Source organism: Dendropsophus ebraccatus, chromosome 8 (genome assembly GCF_027789765.1).
Source record: "Dendropsophus ebraccatus isolate aDenEbr1 chromosome 8, aDenEbr1.pat, whole genome shotgun sequence".
Classification (NCBI taxonomy): domain Eukaryota; kingdom Metazoa; phylum Chordata; class Amphibia; order Anura; family Hylidae; genus Dendropsophus; species Dendropsophus ebraccatus.
Window position 1 is genome coordinate 105,402,806 of NC_091461.1, and position 19,535 is coordinate 105,422,340.

Here is a 19,535-nt window from a genome sequence, read left to right on the forward strand (position 1 = left end):
ACAATGTTGAAATTGAGTGGATGGCCGCCATTTAATAGCAAATATTTGCTGTTATTTTAAAACAACGGCTGTTATATTGAAATAATGGCCGTTATTTACTGTTATATGGCGGCCATCCACTCAATTTCAACATTGTGTGATCAGAGCCTTTCTGTGTTTTTAATCCACTCCTGGTTTTGGTTTGCAGAATGAGGACCACAATACTGACTGAAATATACGTAGTGTGAACCCAGCCTAATACTGCTTCTATGTACAAGATTATAACTACTATAATACTGCTCCTATATACGAGAATATAACTACTATGATACTGCTTCTATATACAAGAATTTAACTACTATAAGAATACTCCTATGTAAAAGAATAAAACTACTATAATACTGGCCCCTATGTACAAGAATATAACTACTATAATACTGGCCCCTATGTACAAGAATATAACTACTATAATACTGCTCCCTATATACAAGAATATAACTAATATAATACTGCTCCTATGTACAAGACTATAACTACTACAATACTGCTCCTACGTACAAGAATATAACTACTATAATACTGCTCCTATATACAAGAATATAACTACTATATTACTGCTCCTATATACAAGAATACAACTACTATAATACTGCCTCCTATATACAAGAATATAACTACTATAATACTGCCCCTATATACAAGAATATAACTACTATAATACTGCTCCTATATACAAGAATATAACTACTATAATACTGCTCCTATATACAAGAATATAACTACTATAATGCGGTTCAGGGAAGAAACAGAGTGCTGCACCTCACACCTATGGCTGATACTAGTGCCGCTAGGCTAAATAAAAAACACATCAGAATTTTGTGTATGAATTGATCAAGCCATACTGCCCCATGTACCTCGTGCCGGTATCTGATACACATGGGTCCCTACACTAAGTCCACACCGTGCCAGTCAGTGGCCACCAACCCCGCAGGCGTGCACAGCCAGGGAACGGGGGCCATGGGACGGCCCCGCGACCCCCATGCCACAGGACCAGACCCACAAACACCACACCAGAACCCGGCCAGCACCGCCGGCGGAGAAGGTCGCCCCCAAACAGCACAAGTCTGGATAAGATATTACACTCACCATAGCTGCAGCAAACAGAATGGGAAAAAAACAGGAGGGATTTAAACCATGTGCACTCAGGTGTCTCCTGCTAATTGCGGTCATGTGGGTCTCACCAGGAGGAGTGCAAAACACGGAGAAAAAAGAGAAACAAAATGCGGTTCAGGGAAGAAACAGAGTGCTGCACCTCACACCTATGGCTGATACTAGTGCCCCTAGGCTAAATAAAAAACACATCAGAATTTTGTGTATGAATTGATCAAGCCATACTGCCCCATGTACCTTGTGCCGGTATCTGATACACATGGGTCCCTACACTAAGTCCACACCGTGCCAGTCAGTGGCCACCAACCCCGCAGGCACGCACAGCCAGGGAACGGGGGCCATGGGACGGCCCTGCGACCCCCATGCCACAGGACCAGACCCACAAACACCACACCAGAACCCGGCCAGCACTGCCGGCGGAGAAGGTCGCCCCCAAACAGCACAAGTCTGGATAAGATATTACACTCACCATAGCTGCAGCAAACAGAATGGGAAAAAAACAGGAGGGATTTAAACCATGTGCACTCAGGTGTCTCCTGCTAATTGCGGTCATGTGGGTCTCACCAGGAGGAGTGCAATACACGGAGAAAAGAGCGAAACAAAATGCGGTTCAGGGAAGAAACAGAGTGCTGCACCTCACACCTATGGCTGATACTAGTGCCCCTAGGCTAAATAAAAAACACATCAGAATTTTGTGTATGAATTGATCAAGCCATACTGCCCCATGTACCTTGTGCCGGTATCTGATACACATGGGTCCCTACACTAAGTCCACACCGTGCCAGTCAGTGGCCACCAACCCCGCAGGCACGCACAGCCAGGGAACGGGGGCCATGGGACGGCCCTGCGACCCCCATGCCACAGGACCAGACCCAAAAACACCACACCAGAACCCGGCCAGCACCATGGCCCCCCGTTCCCTGGCTGTGCGTGCCTGCGGGGTTGGTGGCCACTGACTGGCACGGTGTGGACTTAGTGTAGGGACCCATGTGTATCAGATACCGGCACGAGGTACATGGGGCAGTATGGCTTGATCAATTCATACACAAAATTCTGATGTGTTTTTTATTTAGCCTAGCGGCACTAGTATCAGCCATAGGTGTGAGGTGCAGCACTCTGTTTCTTCCCTGAACCGCATAACTACTATAATACTGCTCCTATGTACAAGAATATAACTACTATAATGAAAATACGGAGAGAAAAGAAAATGTCCAGCACTCACCAGTTACTTGATAGCAGATCTTTATTCCGTCTTTATTTCATGAAAGAAAATAATGCATACACAAGAGCAGCCAGTCAAGATAGAAATTCCCTTCTAAACTCCGTTAGCAGAAAGAATAAAGAAACAGAAAAAAGATTTATGTTTATCTTTCAGAACTCCCCACTAAATGAAACAATACGGAACGCCATAAACCGGCATTGGTTTCTACTTGAAAATGACCCCGACCTACATGAGATTGCTAGTCGTAAACCCTGTATAACGCATAGAAAGAACAAGACGATAGGAGACATGCTTAGCGGCAATACAGACCAGACTAAAAAATGTAACTGGCTAAATACGTCTCTACCGCAAGGTAACCGCAGATGCAGTCAGTGCAATTACTGTAGCCAAATGTTAAGCACTGCGTATATACATCTAGGAGATAAGGATTGTTTCATAAAAGACTTCATCACCTGTAAGTCCACTTATACAGTGTATGCAATAGTATGCCCTTGCATGAGATACTATATCGGAAAGACGAAGCGCCCCCTGTGGACCAGATACAAGGAGCATATGTACTCCGTACGCACTGGCAAGGGGGTGCCCCGTCTTATCGATCATATCCGGAAGGAACACGGGGAAATACTAAATGTACTAAATTTCTTGGACTCGAAAGGGTTAACTCCGGCAGAGGTGGCGGAGACCAGCACCAAAACCTGCTTAGGAGAGAGTCCTTATGGATTACAGGTTTAGATGCTACGGGTCCCCTAGGCCTAAATGAAAGAAACGATCTAACTGTGTTCTTATGATACTATGTTGCTAAGTGAATATGTTTTTAATTGTCACTAGTCATGTGATTGTACCTGTGTCTATTTCACTCCCATTCCTGTTGCACGGCGCATGCTCTCGGCTAGACGATAGGCCCTAGAGGCCAGAAACGGCCGTCACCATTAGAGACATGTCCCGCACCTCCCCCCTCCCTGCCGTTTCACTTTCATGAAATAAAGACCGAATAAAGATCTGCTATCAATCAACTGGTGAGTGCTGGACATTTTCTTTTCTCTCCGTATTTCCATATCGACTGTTTATTTCTCCGTGCACCACCACGCAGATGTCTTTATTGGAGTTGCTGCCCACCTGTATTCATCCTGAGCTCCCTTGAATTGGCTAGACTGATTGCTACGCCGGTTGTGCTGAAGTATTTGTTGCTCAACTACCCCACTATAACTACTATAATACTGCTCCTATATACAAGGATATAACTACTATAATACTGCTCCTATATACAAGAATATAACTACTATAATACTGCTCCTATGTACAAGAATATAACTACTATAATACTGCTCCTATATACAAGAATATAACTACTATAATACTGCTCCCTATGTTCAAGAATATAAGTACTATAAAACTGCCTCCTATATACAAGAATATAACTACTATAATACTGCTCCTATATACAAGAATATAACTACTATAATACTGCTCCTATATACAAGAATATAACTACTATAATACTGCTCCTATATACAAGAATATAACTACTATAATACTGCTCCTATGTACAAGAATATAACTACTATAATACTGCCCCTATATACAAGAATATAACTACTATAATACTGCCCCCTATATACAAGAATATATATACTATAATACTGCCCCCTATATACAAGAATATAACTACTATAATACAGCTCCTATATACAAGAATATAACTACTATAATACTGCCCCCTATATACAAGAATATAACTACTATAATACAAAGGGTGGAGGAACAGCAAGCCCGCACTGCATACAAGCACGGTCCCAGTGCTGGATAATCGGTGGCACAAAGGAGACTCTAGGTAAAGACACCTGGGGTGCTGTGACAGAATCATACAGGTAAAATGTGAACGGAAGAAATGATCCAGCACTCACCCCCCGCCCCCCCCCCCCTCCCTGCTATGGAACCGACGAAATAAACTGCTGAAGACATCCCCTGGTGAGTGCTGGATCATTTCTTCCGTTCACATAACTACTATAATACTGCTCCTGTATACAAGAATATAACTACTATAATAATACTCCTATATACCAGAATATAACTACTATAATACTGCCCCTATGTCCAGGATTCTAACGGATTTTTTCCAATAACATAAATATAATGATAACTAGGATGACATTTGTCATCATTGACTCCAGTTGGAATCCACAGTTAGGTCCTAGCAGGTGACACCTTCTCTACACTATAATGTTCTTTGTGATTAGTTGATAAATATATTGTTATGATCGCCGTGCAGGTATTGATATTGTATGAAACTCATGAATCAGCAGGAAGTTGTGTTTTTTTTTTTTTTTGCTTTAGTTTTCTGTGGATCACATTTGAGGTTTCTTTGCTGCTGTAAATGTTGCACCATCAGCAGGTTGCATTGTTACATTGTGATTCAGTTTAGCAATTTAACATACAGCGTCAATTATTATTATTATCAGAAAATTTGCCAGTGTGCAGTATTTACCCCTATAATGATTGCAATTAACCCTTCACCTAATTCTGTGTATAGAGACATTTACTATATGTCCTTACTGAGAAAAGTATAGAAATGTCCCACTGTGGGATCAGAAATACAAAGTCTTTGGACTCAAAACCTACTCATCTGATCATGATGCACTACAGAGCAGTGACTGGAATCACTGAGAATACAGCCTATCCATCACTAGAGAGCAGTGACATCACTGAGAATACAGCCTATCCATCACTAAAGAGCAGTGACATCACTGAGAATACAGCCTATCCCTCACTAGAGAGCAGTGACATCACTGAGAATACAGCCTATCCATCACTAGAGAGCAGTGACATCACTGAGAATACAGCCTATCAATCACTAGAGAGTAGTGACATCACTGAGAATACAGCCTATCCATCACTAGAGAGCAGTGACATCACTGAGAATACAGCCTATCCATCACTAGAGAGCAGCAGTGACATCACTGAGAATGCAGCCTATCCATCACTAGAGAGCAGTGACATCACTGAGAATACAGCCTATCCATCACTAGGGAGCAGTGACATCACTGAGAATACAGCCTATCCATCACTAGAGAGCAGTGACATCACTGAGAATACAGCCTATCCATCACTGGAGAGCAATGACATCACTGAGAATGCAGCCTATCCATCACTAGAGAGCAGTGACATCACTGAGATTACAGACTATCCATCCCTACAGCAGTGACATCACTGAGAATACAGCCTACCCATCACTAGAGAACAGTGACATCACTGAGAATACAGCCTATCCATCACTAGAGAGCAGTGACATCACTGAGAATACAGCCTATTCATCACTAGAGAGCAGTGACATCACTGAGAATACAGTCTAACCATCACTAGAGAGCAGTGACATCACTGAGAATACAGCCTATCCATCACTAGAGAGCAGTGACATCACTGAGAATGCAGCCTATCCATCATTAGAGAGCAGTGACATCACTGAGAATACAGCCTATCCATCACTAGAGAGCAGTGACATCACTGAGAATACAGCCTATCCATCACTAGAGAGTACTGACATCACTGAGAATACAGCCTATCCATCACTAGAGAGCAGTGCCATCACTGAGAATACAGTCTAACCATCACTAGAGAGCAGTGACATCACTGAGAATACAGCCTATCCATCACTAGAGAGTACTGACATCACTGAGAATACAGCCAATGCATCACTAGAGAGCAGTGACATCACTGAGAATACAGCCTATCCATCACTAGAGAACAGTGACATCACTGAGAATACAGCCTATCCATCACTAGAGAGCAATGACATCACTGACAGTACAGCCTATCCATCACTAGAGAGCAGTGACATCACTGACAATGCAGCCTATCCATCACTAGAGAGCAGTGACATTACTGAGAATACAGCCTATCCATCACTAGAGAGCAGTGACATCACTGAGAATACAGCCTATCCATCACTAGAAAGCAGTGACATCACTGAGAATACAGCCTATCTATCACTAGAGAGCATTGATATCACTGAGAATACAGCCCATCCATAACTAGAGAGCAGTGACATCACTGGGAATACAGCCTACCCATCACTAGAGAGCAGTGACATCACTGAGAATACAGCCTATCCATCACTAGAGAGCAGTGAGATCACTAAGAATACAGCCTATCCATCAATAGGGAGCAGTGACATCCCTGAGAGTACAGCTTACCCATCACTAGAGATCAGCGGTATCCACTGAGAATACAGCCTATCCATCACTAGAGAGCAGTGACATCACTGAGAATACAGCCTATCCATCACTAGAGAGCAGTGACATCACTGAGAATACAGCCTATCCATTATAAGAGAGCAGAGACATCACTGAGAATACAGCCTATCCATCACTAGAGAGCAGCAGTGACATCACTGAGAATACAGCCTATCCTTCACTAGAGAGCAGTGACATCACTGAGAATACAGCCTATCCATCACTAGAGAGCAGTGACACCACTGAGAATTCAGCTTATCCATCACTAGAGAGCAGTGACATCACTGAGAATACAGCCTATCCATCACTAGACAGCAGTGACATCACTGAGAATACAGCCTATCCATCACTAGAGAGCAGCAGTGACATCACTGAGAATACAGCCTATACATCACTAGAGAGCAGTGACATCACTGAGAATACAGCCTATCCATCACTAGAGAGCAGTGACATCACTGAGAATACAGCCTATCCATCACTAGAGAGCAGTGACATCACTGAGAATACAGCCTATCCATCACTGGAGAGCAATGACATCACTGAGAATGCAGCCTATCCATCACTAGAGAGCAGTGACATCACTGAGATTACAGACTATCCATCCCTACAGCAGTGACATCACTGAGAATACAGCCTACCCATCACTAGAGAACAGTGACATCACTGAGAATACAGCCTATCCATCACTAGAGAGCAGTGACATCACTGAGAATGCAGCCTATCCATCACTAGAGAGCAGTGACATCACTGAGAATACAGCCTATTCATCACTAGAGAGCAGTGACATCACTGAGAATACAGTCTAACCATCACTAGAGAGCAGTGACATCACTGAGAATACAGCCTATCCATCACTAGAGAGCAGTGACATCACTGAGAATGCAGCCTATCCATCACTAGAGAGCAGTGACATCACTGAGAATACAGCCTATCCATCACTAGAGAGTACTGACATCACTGAGAATACAGCCTATCCATCACTAGAGAGCAGTGCCATCACTGAGAATACAGTCTAACCATCACTAGAGAGCAGTGACATCACTGAGAATACAGCCTATCCATCACTAGAGAGTACTGACATCACTGAGAATTCAGCTTATCCATCACTAGAGAGCAGTGACATCACTGAGAATACAGCCTATCCATCACTAGACAGCAGTGACATCACTGAGAATACAGCCTATCCATCACTAGAGAGCAGCAGTGACATCACTGAGAATACAGCCTATACATCACTAGAGAGCAGTGACATCACTGAGAATACAGCCTATCCATCACTAGAGAGCAGTGACATCACTGAGAATACAGCCTATCCATCACTAGAGAGCAGTGACATCACTGAGAATACAGCCTATCCATCACTGGAGAGCAATGACATCACTGAGAATGCAGCCTATCCATCACTAGAGAGCAGTGACATCACTGAGATTACAGACTATCCATCCCTACAGCAGTGACATCACTGAGAATACAGCCTACCCATCACTAGAGAACAGTGACATCACTGAGAATACAGCCTATCCATCACTAGAGAGCAGTGACATCACTGAGAATGCAGCCTATCCATCACTAGAGAGCAGTGACATCACTGAGAATACAGCCTATTCATCACTAGAGAGCAGTGACATCACTGAGAATACAGTCTAACCATCACTAGAGAGCAGTGACATCACTGAGAATACAGCCTATCCATCACTAGAGAGCAGTGACATCACTGAGAATGCAGCCTATCCATCACTAGAGAGCAGTGACATCACTGAGAATGCAGCCTATCCATCACTAGAGAGCAGTGACATCACTGAGATTACAGACTATCCATCCCTACAGCAGTGACATCACTGAGAATACAGCCTACCCATCACTAGAGAACAGTGACATCACTGAGAATACAGCCTATCCATCACTAGAGAGCAGTGACATCACTGAGAATACAGCCTATTCATCACTAGAGAGCAGTGACATCACTGAGAATACAGTCTAACCATCACTAGAGAGCAGTGACATCACTGAGAATACAGCCTATCCATCACTAGAGAGCAGTGACATCACTGAGAATGCAGCCTATCCATCATTAGAGAGCAGTGACATCACTGAGAATACAGCCTATCCATCACTAGAGAGCAGTGACATCACTGAGAATACAGCCTATCCATCACTAGAGAGTACTGACATCACTGAGAATACAGCCTATCCATCACTAGAGAGCAGTGCCATCACTGAGAATACAGTCTAACCATCACTAGAGAGCAGTGACATCACTGAGAATACAGCCTATCCATCACTAGAGAGTACTGACATCACTGAGAATACAGCCAATGCATCACTAGAGAGCAGTGACATCACTGAGAATACAGCCTATCCATCACTAGAGAACAGTGACATCACTGAGAATACAGCCTATCCATCACTAGAGAGCAATGACATCACTGACAGTACAGCCTATCCATCACTAGAGAGCAGTGACATCACTGACAATGCAGCCTATCCATCACTAGAGAGCAGTGACATTACTGAGAATACAGCCTATCCATCACTAGAGAGCAGTGACATCACTGAGAATACAGCCTATCCATCACTAGAAAGCAGTGACATCACTGAGAATACAGCCTATCTATCACTAGAGAGCATTGATATCACTGAGAATACAGCCCATCCATAACTAGAGAGCAGTGACATCACTGGGAATACAGCCTACCCATCACTAGAGAGCAGTGACATCACTGAGAATACAGCCTATCCATCACTAGAGAGCAGTGAGATCACTAAGAATACAGCCTATCCATCAATAGGGAGCAGTGACATCCCTGAGAGTACAGCTTACCCATCACTAGAGATCAGCGGTATCCACTGAGAATACAGCCTATCCATCACTAGAGAGCAGTGACATCACTGAGAATACAGCCTATCCATCACTAGAGAGCAGTGACATCACTGAGAATACAGCCTATCCATTATAAGAGAGCAGAGACATCACTGAGAATACAGCCTATCCATCACTAGAGAGCAGCAGTGACATCACTGAGAATACAGCCTATCCTTCACTAGAGAGCAGTGACATCACTGAGAATACAGCCTATCCATCACTAGAGAGCAGTGACACCACTGAGAATTCAGCTTATCCATCACTAGAGAGCAGTGACATCACTGAGAATACAGCCTATCCATCACTAGACAGCAGTGACATCACTGAGAATACAGCCTATCCATCACTAGAGAGCAGCAGTGACATCACTGAGAATACAGCCTATACATCACTAGAGAGCAGTGACATCACTGAGAATACAGCCTATCCATCACTAGAGAGCAGTGACATCACTGAGAATACAGCCTATCCATCACTAGAGAGCAGTGACATCACTGAGAATACAGCCTATCCATCACTGGAGAGCAATGACATCACTGAGAATGCAGCCTATCCATCACTAGAGAGCAGTGACATCACTGAGATTACAGACTATCCATCCCTACAGCAGTGACATCACTGAGAATACAGCCTACCCATCACTAGAGAACAGTGACATCACTGAGAATACAGCCTATCCATCACTAGAGAGCAGTGACATCACTGAGAATACAGCCTATCCATCACTAGAGAGCAGTGACATCACTGAGAATACAGCCTATTCATCACTAGAGAGCAGTGACATCACTGAGAATACAGTCTAACCATCACTAGAGAGCAGTGACATCACTGAGAATACAGCCTATCCATCACTAGAGAGCAGTGACATCACTGAGAATGCAGCCTATCCATCACTAGAGAGCAGTGACATCACTGAGAATACAGCCTATCCATCACTAGAGAGTACTGACATCACTGAGAATACAGCCTATCCATCACTAGAGAGCAGTGCCATCACTGAGAATACAGTCTAACCATCACTAGAGAGCAGTGACATCACTGAGAATACAGCCTATCCATCACTAGAGAGTACTGACATCACTGAGAATACAGCCAATGCATCACTAGAGAGCAGTGACATCACTGAGAATACAGCCTATCCATCACTAGAGAACAGTGACATCACTGAGAATACAGCCTATCCATCACTAGAGAGCAATGACATCACTGACAGTACAGCCTATCCATCACTAGAGAGCAGTGACATCACTGACAATGCAGCCTATCCATCACTAGAGAGCAGTGACATTACTGAGAATACAGCCTATCCATCACTAGAGAGCAGTGACATCACTGAGAATACAGCCTATCCATCACTAGAAAGCAGTGACATCACTGAGAATACAGCCTATCTATCACTAGAGAGCATTGATATCACTGAGAATACAGCCCATCCATAACTAGAGAGCAGTGACATCACTGGGAATACAGCCTACCCATCACTAGAGAGCAGTGACATCACTGAGAATACAGCCTATCCATCACTAGAGAGCAGTGAGATCACTAAGAATACAGCCTATCCATCAATAGGGAGCAGTGACATCCCTGAGAGTACAGCCTATCCATCACTAGAGATCAGCGGTATCCACTGAGAATACAGCCTATCCATCACTAGAGAGCAGTGACATCACTGAGAATACAGCCTATCCATCACTAGAGAGCAGTGACATCACTGAGAATACAGCCTATCCATTATAAGAGAGCAGAGACATCACTGAGAATACAGCCTATCCATCACTAGAGAGCAGCAGTGACATCACTGAGAATACAGCCTATCCATCACTAGAGAGCAGTGACATCACTGAGAATACAGCCTATCCATCACTAGAGAGCAGTGACACCACTGAGAATACAGCCTATCCATCACTAGAGAGTACTGACATCACTGAGAATACAGCCAATGCATCACTAGAGAGCAGTGACATCACTGAGAATACAGCCTATCCATCACTAGAGAACAGTGACATCACTGAGAATACAGCCTATCCATCACTAGAGAGCAATGACATCACTGACAGTACAGCCTATCCATCACTAGAGAGCAGTGACATCACTGACAATGCAGCCTATCCATCACTAGACAGCAGTGACATCACTGAGAATACAGTCTATCCATCACTAGAGAGCAGCAGTGACATCACTGAGAATACAGCCTATACATCACTAGAGAGCAGTGACATCACTGAGAATACAGCCTATCCATCACTAGAGAGCAGTGACATCACTGAGAATACAGCCTATCCATCACTAGAGAGCAGTGACATCACTGAGAATACAGCCTATCCATCACAAGAGAGCAGAGACATCACTGAGAATACAGCCTGTGCATCACTAGAGAGCAGCAGTGACATCACTGAGAATACAGCCTATACATCACTAGAGAGCAGTGACATCACTGAGAATACAGCCTATTTATCACTAGAGAGCAGTGACATCACTGAGAATTCAGCCTATCCATCACTAGAGAGCAGTGACATCACTAAGAATACCGCCTATCCATCACTAGAGAGCAGTGACATCACTGAGAATACAGCCTATCCATCACTAGAGAGCAGTGACACCACTGAGAATTCAGCTTATCCATCACTAGAGAGCAGTGACATCACTGAGAATACAGCCTATCCATCACTAGACAGCAGTAACATCACTGAGAATACAGCCTATCCATCACTAGAGAGCAGCAGTGACATCACTGAGAATACAGCCTATACATCACTAGAGAGCAGTGACATCACTGAGAATACAGCCTATCCATCACTAGAGAGCAGTGACATCACTGAGAATACAGCCTATCCATCACTAGAGAGCAGTGACATCACTGAGAATACAGCCTATCCATCACAAGAGAGCAGAGACATCACTGAGAATCCAGCCTGTCCATCACTAGAGAGCAGCAGTGACATCACTGAGAATACAGCCTATCCATCACTAGAGAGCAGTGACATCACTGAGAATACAGCCTATTTATCACTAGAGAGCAGTGACATCACTGAGAATTCAGCCTATCCATCACTAGAGAGCAGTGGCATCACTAAGAATACCGCCTATCCATCACTAGAGAGCAGTGACATCACTGAGAATACAGCCTATCCATTACTAGAGAGCAGTTATATCACTGAGAATACCGCCTAACCATCACTAGAGAGCAGTGCCATCACTGAGAATACAGCCTATCCATCACTAGAGAGCAGTGACATCACTGAGAACACAGCCTGTCCATCACTATAGTGCAGTGACATCACTGAGAATACAGCCTATCCATCACTAGAGAGCAGTGCCATCACTGACAATACAGCCTGTCCATCACTAGAGAGCAGTGACATTACTGAGAACACAGCCTGTCCATCACTATAGTGCAGTGACATCACTGAGAATACCGCCTATCCATCACTAGAGAGCAGTGACATCACTGAGAATACAGCCTATCCATCACTAGAGAGCAGTGACATCACTGAGAATACAGCCTATCCATCACTAGAGAGCAGTGACATCACTGAGAATACAGCCTATCCATCACAAGAGAGCAGAGACATCACTGAGAATACAGCCTGTCCATCACTAGAGAGCAGCAGTGACATCACTGAGAATACAGCCTATACATCACTAGAGAGCAGTGACATCACTGAGAATACAGCCTATCCATCACTAGAGAGCAGTGACATCACTGAGAATACAGCCTATCCATCACAAGAGAGCAGAGACATCACTGAGAATACAGGCTGTCCATCACTAGAGAGCAGCAGTGACATCACTGAGAATACAGCCTATCCATCACTAGAGAGCAGTGACATCACTGAGAATACAGCCTATTTACCACTAGAGAGCAGTGACATCACTGAGAATTCAGCCTATCCATCACTAGAGAGCAGTGACATCACTAAGAATACCGCCTATCCATCATTAGAGAGCAGTGACATCACTGAGAATACAGCCTATCCATTCCTAGAGAGCAGTGACATCACTGAGAATACAGCCTATCCATCACTAGAGAGCAGTGACATCACTGACAATACAGCCTATTTACCACTAGAGAGCAGTGATATCACTGAGAATTTAGCCTATCCATCACTAGAGAGCAGTGACATCACTAAGAATACCGCCTATCCATCACTAGAGAGCAGTGACATCACTGAGAATACAGCCTATCCATCACTAGAGAGCAGTGACACCACTGAGAATTCAGCTTATCCATCACTAGAGAGCAGTGACATCACTGAGAATACAGCCTATCCATCACTAGACAGCAGTGACATCACTGAGAATACAGCCTATCCATCACTAGAGAGCAGCAGTGACATCACTGAGAATACAGCCTATCCATCACTAGAGAGCAGTGACATCACTGAGAATACAGCCTATCCATCACTAGAGAGCAGTGACATCACTGACAATACAGCCTATCCATCACTAGAGAGCAGTGACATCACTGAGAATACAACCTATCCATCACAAGAGAGCAGAGACATCACTGAGAATACAGCCTGTCCATCACTAGAGAGCAGCAGTGACATCACTGAGAATACAGCCTATCCATCACTAGAGAGCAGTGACATCACTGAGAATACAGCCTATTTATCACTAGAGAGCAGTGACATCACTGAGAATTCAGCCTATCCATCACTAGAGAGCAGTGACATCACTAAGAATACCGCCTATCCATCACTAGAGAGCAGTGACATCACTGAGAATACAGCCTATCCATTACGAGAGAGCAGTGACATCACTGAGAATACAGCCTATCCATCACTAGAGAGCAGTGACATCACTGACAATACAGCCTATCCATCACTAGAGAGCAGTTATATCACTGAGAATACAGCCTAAACATCACTAGAGAGCAGTGCCATCACTGACAATACAGCCTGCCCATCACTAGAGAGCAGTGACATCACTGAGAACACAGCCTTTCCATCACTATAGTGCAGTGACACCACTGAGAATACAGCCTATCCATCACTATAGAGCAGTGACATCACTGAGAATACTGCCTATCCATCACTATAGAGCAGTGACATCACTGAGAATGCAGCCTATCCATCACTATAGAGCAGTGACATCACTGAGAATACAGCCTGTCCATCACTAGAGAGCAGTGACATCACTGAGAATACAGCCTATTAATCACTAGAGAGCAGTGCCATCACTGAGAATACAGCCTATCCATCACTAGAGAGCAGTGACACCACTGAGAATACAGCCTATCCATCACTAGAGAGCAGTGACATCACTGAGAATACAGCCTATCCATCACTAGAGAGCAGTGACATCACTGAGAATACAGCCTATCCATCACTAGAGAGCAGTGACACCACTGAGAATACAACCTATCCATCACTAGAGAGCAGTGACACCACTGAGAATACAGCCTGTCCATCACTATAGAGCAGTGACATCACTGAGAATACAGCCTGTCCATCACTATAGAGCAGTGACATCACTGAGAATACAGCCTGTCCATCACTAGAGAGCAGTGGCATTACTGAGAATACAGCCTATCCCCCACTAGAAAGCAGCAGTGACATCACTGAGAATACAGCCTATCCATCACTAGAGAGCAATGACATCACTGAGAATACAGCCTATCAATCACTAGAGAGCAGTGACACCACTGAGAATACAGCCTATCCATCACTAGAGAGCAGTGACACCACTGAGAATACAGCCTATCCATCACTATAGAGCAGTGACATCACTGAGAATACAGCCTGTCCATCACTATAGAGCAGTGACATCACTGAGAATACAGCCTGTCCATCACTATAGAGCAGTGACATCACTGAGAATACAGCCTATCCATCACTAGAAAGCAGCAGTGACATCACTGAGAATACAGCCTATCCATCACTAGAGAGCAGTGACATCACTGAGAATACAGCCTATCCATCACTAGAAAGCAGCAGTGACATCACTGAGAATACAGCCTATCCATCATTAGAGAGCAGTGACATCACTGAGAATACAGCCTATCCATCACTAGAGAGCAGTGACACCACTGAGAATACAGCCTATCCATCACTAGAGAGCAGCAGTGACATAATTGATGATCATTTTTTATGGTGCTTTATAATCCTTCTTCATTTCGGAGCACCCTAGAAAGCATATAGTATTTCAAGCCCATATAGTTAATAATAGGGCTCACGATAGAGGGGGCAGCTCAGATCGTCCCTATCCTACCTCCTTACAGACCCTGACCGCCACACAGAGATCTGCCTATCTACTATTACAGTGGTGTGGAAATGGTCAGAGGGTAATGCCACCATGACAAACAGGCGGTCACATACACTAGGTAGCTCCATTTAGGATTTGTTATGGGGTCGGCTCTGTTTAATGCCTACTTTGTTGGCACGTTAGCCAATAGTGATTCATTCACACCAGGACTGATAATAGACACTCCTCCAGCTCACAGCCCCATAAAGCAGCACAGTTAAAGGAGTACTCCGGCATATACTTATCATCCCCCTTGCCGTTCGAATTTCCCGCCGGCCGCGTCCCCGCCATCTTCAGTGTATGCACACCAGCAACCTTTTCATTGGCTGGAGCGCATCACATGACTTCCAGCAAGCTCAGCCAACTGTGTAATGTTTGTTAATTAAGCAGAAAAAGAAAGACGCCGCACTACCCCTTTAATGTTGTCCCTATAATGGGTATACATACATATAGTGGGTGGATAATCAGAGTAGTTCTTTTGATGGTTTGCCATATGTTCAGCGGTGCCTGGTCTACCTTAACCATGTGATTCTGATGAATATTGAGGGTCCTGGTGGTCAGGCACATTAGAGGGCCACCCTATAGATCTTCCTGGAAAACCCCTTTAAATTTGTTTTTCTAAATAAAATGAAGCTGGTGAATTCTGAGTGTACAATGTCTCCAGTACCAGCAGTATTAGCTGCAAACCCCCGAATAAATCACCCCGGCAGCTCGGCGATGAGATGAGGTTTTTTATGTTTTATATAGAGAGTGGAAATAAATTACTTTTTCTCAAACCAAATGGTAGAAAGTGCAGGGAAATGCTTATTTTTTAAATCCAATTTTCATTTTCCCTTTTTTTTTCCCTGCATCATAAACCCGTAATACGCACCTCATATTACCCTTCAGGATCATTTCATTAATCAGACGCAATTCCGGAAATTTCTCCTTCACAGACGCCTTCTAAGTCACTTCTGTCAAAGAGTCTTTATCAGTCTGGTGGGAGGAGCCTAAAGCGAGTCTGTGAACCCCAGAGAGGCAGTCTACTGTGCTGCAGATCGGACTTTCTGGGACCACTAGAGATGAGGGAACCTCGAGCAGGCTCAGTATTTGAATACTGGTGGCTGAAGAAGTTGGATGCAGCCTTAGAGAGTCCTGGAAAACATGGACTATGACTTATGCATCCATCTTCTTCAGCCAAGGGTAATCAAATGCTGCACATTCAGGTTTGCCCATCTTTAGTGACTGCCTTTATGTTACTATCTGCATCTGTGTTACCCTGCAATTCTAATAGACTATTCGGGGTACTTGCTATGCAACTGATACATTGCTCTGGATCAGCTATCTTCAGATGTCTCATTCGTGCAGTTTAGTGCGGATTATAGTCTATGCTCTGTGAGTTTAATTCCAGTATTTCTTGTATCTTTCTGGTACATTGTTCTGGTCTTGCCCCTTGTTCCTTCAGTATTCTCTTAGTTCTTCTCTTAGTATTGCTGTAGTTTTGCTCTGTTAGGCTATGTTCACACTGCGTATGATTCCGGCCGTAGAGCGAACCGCGAATATACGCACGTAGTTTTGAGGTTGATGCATTCGCTTGAAAGTATACGATATACGCCCGCACAGTGCACACTACGTATGAGCTTAGGGCCGGATCGTATACGGCGCCGTGAAAAATGAACACGACCATTGTTTGAGGACGGAAATGTTGAAGCTCACGGCCGTGGATTTCCATGCGGTCCCGTACGGAGTACTTATTTCAGCCAAATTGAACTTGATTTTTCGATCCAAAAGGTTCTGTGTGTTTTACGGGGCTGGGCGAAGATTTCCAAGTAAATGACCTGCCTCAGATCGCTTCCAAACAAGCTAGGGAAGCATAACTGTACTACGGGCGTATGTTCGCGGTTCGTACGCATCCGGCCGCATGTCTACTTTTCCCACGCCTGTAGTTTCAGCCGCACATGTAGCCGCAGTGTGAACATAGCCTTAAGGTGGGTTCATCCTGAGGAATTCTCGCGGATAATGTCCACGGAATTCCGCAGTATGTCCGCGCGCACGGCCGCGCGCCTTTCCGCCGGCTCCATAGACACCATTCTATGGGCCGGCGTATTCCGCTATCCGCCGAAATACAATACTAAGCAATAGTAAGAGAAGAACAAAGAGAATACTGAAGGAACAAGAGGCAAGACCAGAACAATGTACCAGAAAGATACAAGAAATACTGGAATTAAACTCACAGAGCATAGACTATAATCCGCACTAAACTGCACGAATGAGGCATGTCACTTCTTTCGGCGGATAGCGGAATACGCCGGCCCATAGAATGGTGTCTATGGAGCCGGCGGAAAGGCGCGTAATTCCGCGGACATTATCCGGGATAATTCCTCAGTATGAACCCACCCATAGTCAGGTTGAAAGTTTCTGTTTCAGATTTGCTTATTTCTCTGGATCCTAGAGCCTTCTAGTTGTTTCTGGTGGAAAGCATTAGTCCGGGGTTTCTGTATGGACACTGCAGGGATAGGGAGGGTTTTGGGACGTGTGAAAAATCGTTATATAATTTAAAGTTAAACAATAATCTTTCCGTGTGTATGCAGCCAAGGATCAAAAAATGGTTCATGTGTGGTTGATGGCATCTTTTAAGCTGACTGCAAAATTATGTGCTAATCGTTTGCTAATCATTTGGTGTATGGACGTATCGTTCGTTCTTTTGCTGGGATCAGACTGAGTAAACAGTCTTAGTAACGATCATAACTATTGGCCATTTTTTTAATATTACATTTTATTAATATTATTAATATTATAAACAATTTAGGTCCTTCCAAAAAGTGGTTGTTTGTGATCATTTATTGTTAATTGGTAAAATTGAAAAATCACATCATTAAGCTCAATTAAGTAAGATGAAGTCTTTTATCTGTTTATGTTTATCCTCTCCTCCATTCCCTATCACTTTTAACTCTTTTGGGCCATAGTGACCAAGCAAATTTCTTACTATCTTATGTTCACACCTTGTAAGAGACCGGCCGTTCCGTGGCCCGGCCGGGTCACGCAACGGACGGTCTCAGAAAAGATCATGTAGTGCCTCTGAATTCTGATGCGCGCCCGCATCAGAACTGCACACAATGGAGCGTGCGGCTGTATCCACTTGCTCCATTGTGTGCACTGACATGCTATTTAATGAATAACGGCCGCAGAAAACTGACATGTCAGTTTTTCGCGCGCTGCCAGAGATCCCGGCCGGAGTTTATACTATGTGTATACGCTCCGGACGGGATTCCATAGATGACAACATAACATATATTTTCGTATTAATCACGGCCGTTGTTGCCATCGGCCAAACTTTTTATATATACGTTGTGTGAACATGGCCTAAGGGTTATGCTTGTTTCAATTTCTCCCAACCTAGTCATATGAGGACTTTTTTGTGTGGGACAATTTTTTTTTTACTCTTTATTGGCGTCATTTTGTATATTTTTTTAATACTTTTTTTTTGGGGGGGGGAGTAATGGAAAAATGTCATATATTTTTCTTTTTTTAATAATACATTCACGCTATTTAGCATGCAGTAAAAATAAAATAATAAGAACTGGGTTTGCGCTCATTTTTTGCAGGAAGATGTGTACTTTTTATTGATACAATTTTTACAAACATTTATTTTTTATTTCACACGTTTTTTAACTTAAAGGGAACCACTCACCCGCCACCAAAAAAAAAAAAAAAGTTACAGCACTCTTAATACACCCCTAACACGTATAACTATAACATTGCTGCCTGCCTGGTATACCCTGACACCATACTTTTATCAATTCCCACGCTGTATGATAACAGATTCCATCTAGTCATCTGGGCGTTT